This window comes from Cyphomyrmex costatus, unplaced genomic scaffold (genome assembly GCF_001594065.2).
Source record: "Cyphomyrmex costatus isolate MS0001 unplaced genomic scaffold, Ccosl1.0 scaffold392, whole genome shotgun sequence".
Lineage (NCBI taxonomy): Eukaryota > Metazoa > Arthropoda > Insecta > Hymenoptera > Formicidae > Cyphomyrmex > Cyphomyrmex costatus.
The window spans coordinates 65,692-69,831 of NW_017278121.1; positions in this window are offsets into that span (position 1 = coordinate 65,692).

Here is a 4,140-nt window from a genome sequence, read left to right on the forward strand (position 1 = left end):
ATGGCACTTCAGAGAGAAAAAGAGGACCTTCTGTCGAACAGTGTTATTACCGAGTGATTGGTTACTATTATTACATTCGGGAATATTTATTAAACATTGCCATTGCTCCAATATACTAAACAAAATAGATTTTGTGTAGTTATTATCAGACTTGTTAATGCATAACTGCCTACATTTTTTATTTAGTACAATACGTATACACTTAAGGAAAAATTTTCATTATTTGTAACTATAATTACATGTTACTATATAATTGTTGCTATGATATATTAGTAAAATAATTATATTATCATCACAAAGGTAGTTGCACTTAATAATTTAACTATACATACAGTCACCCTGGGACTCCAACTATATACAATATATTGTATTTACTGACAGAACTGTACATATATAGTTATTATCAACATCACTACTGTAATAATCGTATAATCAAAGTAATATATAATTACAGACGCCAAAAGTTTGTCTCTCGGTATAAGAAAAAGAACTTGAACTTTTGGATATGCGCTTTCGTTCGATCGAAAGCGCTGGAAAGGAAAATCCAGAGTTCGTCTTTATCACCCGCAACGTAAATTCACGGAGTCATTGTAGAGTTATCGGGAATTCTTGACGGGTCTACGTTCCCGATACATAACGCATGCTTAGCAGCGCGCGACTATAGTCGCTCTCGGTGCATACGCAATGGAGCATACGACGGCGTGCGATTATTTTTATCCCGACTATAGCGTGCTGACTATTTGGTGCAGCGTGGACGGCTAAAGGTGCCATTAATAAATAGTGGAAACAATACGGCTCTCTATAGCCGTTGTTAACGGCCGCAGGGTTAAACGTGTTTTGCACTTGTAACGAGATCGACACTGAATACGCGCTATTTAGCCCTCGTTGAATCACTGCGCGTACGCGCTGCAAGGTCTAGTGCAGTCTGACGCAGCCTAATGCAGTCCGGCGTATGTATGCGTGCATGTTAAGCGTGTGTGTGGCGGCGCGATAGTTACGCAAATTAACTCCTCGATTAAGCATACCGCTGGGAAGCGCACGACTTCCCAGATCGATCGATCGCCCGCTTGACGTTGCGTAACGACACTCGGCTGTGCTCTCTCGGCCTCTCCTCCTCTCCTCCCGTCGTCGATCGTCAGGAACGGAGGATCCGACGGGTTTACGGGAGAATTCCGTCATCAGCCACGCCGCCGTCGAGGATCCGAGCTGCGGATCATGTCGGTAAGCATCTCGCTACATAACGAGAATGCCGTGCTATCGAGACACGTCGGGGAATATCCATTGAAGATGGAAGAGAAAGCGAATCTCACGCGCGGCAAGAGCTGAAGAGCGTCCTCGAGATTTGCGAGATTTCCTCAATCGCGCACGGCCGCTATTATTTACTAATCTGACCTATGGCTATATAGTTTCTGACCAGAAAATCATGGCCAGAAATAACTAGCCATCATTTATTAATCTGACTGATTTGACTGTAGTTTCTGGTTAGTTATCGACTAGAAAATAACGACTATAGAATATTTCAAGTTTTACTGGCCAGAAACTAGCTATCTTTTACGGACTTTCTACAATAAGCTATTACTTTAAAGTCTTAAGAAATCGACCAATAATAATCGATTATTTTTCATATATTTGACCGTGATTGATTAACTTCTTATGGTTTTTAGAAAGCTTATTACTGATCCGTCTGATCTGGCTAATTTCTGGCTACTTGCTGATCAGCTATAATACTTAACCAAGACTAGTCGATCGGTTACTATCCATGGCAGTAGATTCAAAATAGCTTCAATAAAAACTGCTTCTAGTCAGTGTGACCAGTCTTCCTCAGACATTTCTCTATAACACTTGGAGAAAAGGAGGGGATTCTTCCCTCATTCCACGAGGAAAGTGTCGTAGATGTAGAGTCGACGAGCGTTGGCGATTCAGGGGCAATTTCGCTCCGACACGGATCGCGTCGGGACGCGTTGTAAAGCGCGGGACATATCCCGGCGTGTATTAGGTATACGCGAGCTGCGTTTCCCCCGCGGCAAACAGCGGCGATAGAGCGGAGCGTGCTAGATAGAGCGAGACGCGCGTTCGCCCGGCATCCGTGGTGATAGGTCGCGGCCAGAGAAGAGCGAGCGAGCGACCGGGAGAGATTGTACATGCGGGCATTTGCATACAAACGTCACCCAGGGTTTGCGTCCCCATTAATTATACGGCGCAACCAATGAGCCGGTACCTACCTACCTACCTACCTACCGGTCTGCTTTGTGTGCGTGCGCGCGCGGCGCCGCGGCTTGTACCTCTCTCGCACGCCGCTACCTCCTATTATTATTCACGCGAGCACGCCGCACGCATATACCGGCAGCGCGAACTTATCTTATCACCAGGCCGCGCGCGGCGGGCAACGAGCACGATCTGTCTCTATGCTGTCGGGGACCGGCTGCCTGTCGGCCGACGACCATGTCTTATCGACGCCCCGTTTTCCTAACGCGCGCACACAGATGCGAATGCGGCGTGTCATATGCCGCTTAATATCGCCTGGATGTGCGATATCGGGACGGCCGCATCGGGCGGGGAAATACCTCGGACTAAATCGACGCTGATTTCTTCGCATCGAAAATTGCTCGTGCGTCGTTAAATTCATATGCTGCAAGGAAAAAAATCGGGACAAAGACTGTTAACTTGATTTAATTATTATATTTTTTTATTTAGCAAATATTTACTTTTTTTGCAAATAAATGTTATATTAGTACTATTTAAACGATTATTTATTAAATTTTAATATATTTGTCTCGCAGTGTAATGTAAAATACTCAATTTGAATGATTTCTCTATAATCATATCTTTATATTAATATAACACTTTGATACTATTTGGAAACAAATTGTGGAAGTATATTTCTTTCAGTAAAATTAACATTTATGATGTTCATTCTTCCTTTATTCATTTATCTTAGAATTAATGTTTTAAAACTATTTTATTTTATATTGTTTATTCATATACTTGTAAATTGCGTTATTAAACAAAAACACATTATAAGTATTAGTTTAACGCGGAATATTCGAGTAACATAATCATATTATGTTAAATGAACACTCAGGCATGTTAAAAATTTAATACAAACATTATAACAAGGAGTTGTAGTTTTGACAAAATACAAAATACTTTTCGTATGTATTTTCTGATAATCTTTTATATCAACTCAAGCCGTAACTCGCGAGGTTATCACGTGAAACTCCGAGGCAAAAACCCGTTCTTTGCCGTGAATTTGATATCAGCTCCTTTCTGTCGCGGAAATTTGATCGGCAAAGTTAAATCGATTAGATTATTACGATAAAGGAAATTAAATAATTCCGGCGAATTGTATCAAGGATAATGGCGATAAGTAAGTAACGGAACTTTATTCGTCAATGGATCCAAACTTCGTTTCACGGTAGAAATATAATTTACGATTTCGAAATACCGTGTTTAACTTGGAAATTATGGTAGGATAAACAATAAGAAAAATAAAATCAAGCAATTATTGGAAATTTTTTTTCCCACATATAAATATTCTTTTTAGATTAATCTCAATTTAAATATTAATAAGTTTACTTTCACAACAGAAATAATATCATTGCAAAATATCTCTACTCTGAGTGCAATGTTTTAAATGTTCTTAAGACGAGATCCAAATAAAACAACTACGAACCTTAAATATGATATCAATTTTCTGGTATATAAATTTAAATGTTCGCTCAAATTTCGGTTTCTCTTGATAGATTATTTTTCCACTTTTCGCTGTGATCGTTTAACATTTATGTATTATTCATAATAGACGCTATTTTTTCTACGGTCTTTCTATTATCATCATAAATATTACATTCGACTCTGGGAGTCATAATGTGTCTCTTTGTTCGTTATCAAGTTAATTCTGTCGAAAAATGAATAAATATAATAGATAGATGAATTTTCTTGCTCCATAACTTCCACGACGGGCCTGTTCTTGTCAAATAAAGACTTGACGCTATCTTGGGAATTCGATGAAGGTCGAACTGCCCGCCCGCTTGGGCACACCTCGTGGGCATAAGTGGGCGTAACGAGCCCGTAAATAGACCCTGCTGTGATGCCGTGCCGCGGAAATTACTCGGATTAGCGATTATATCGTAGCACCGGTAC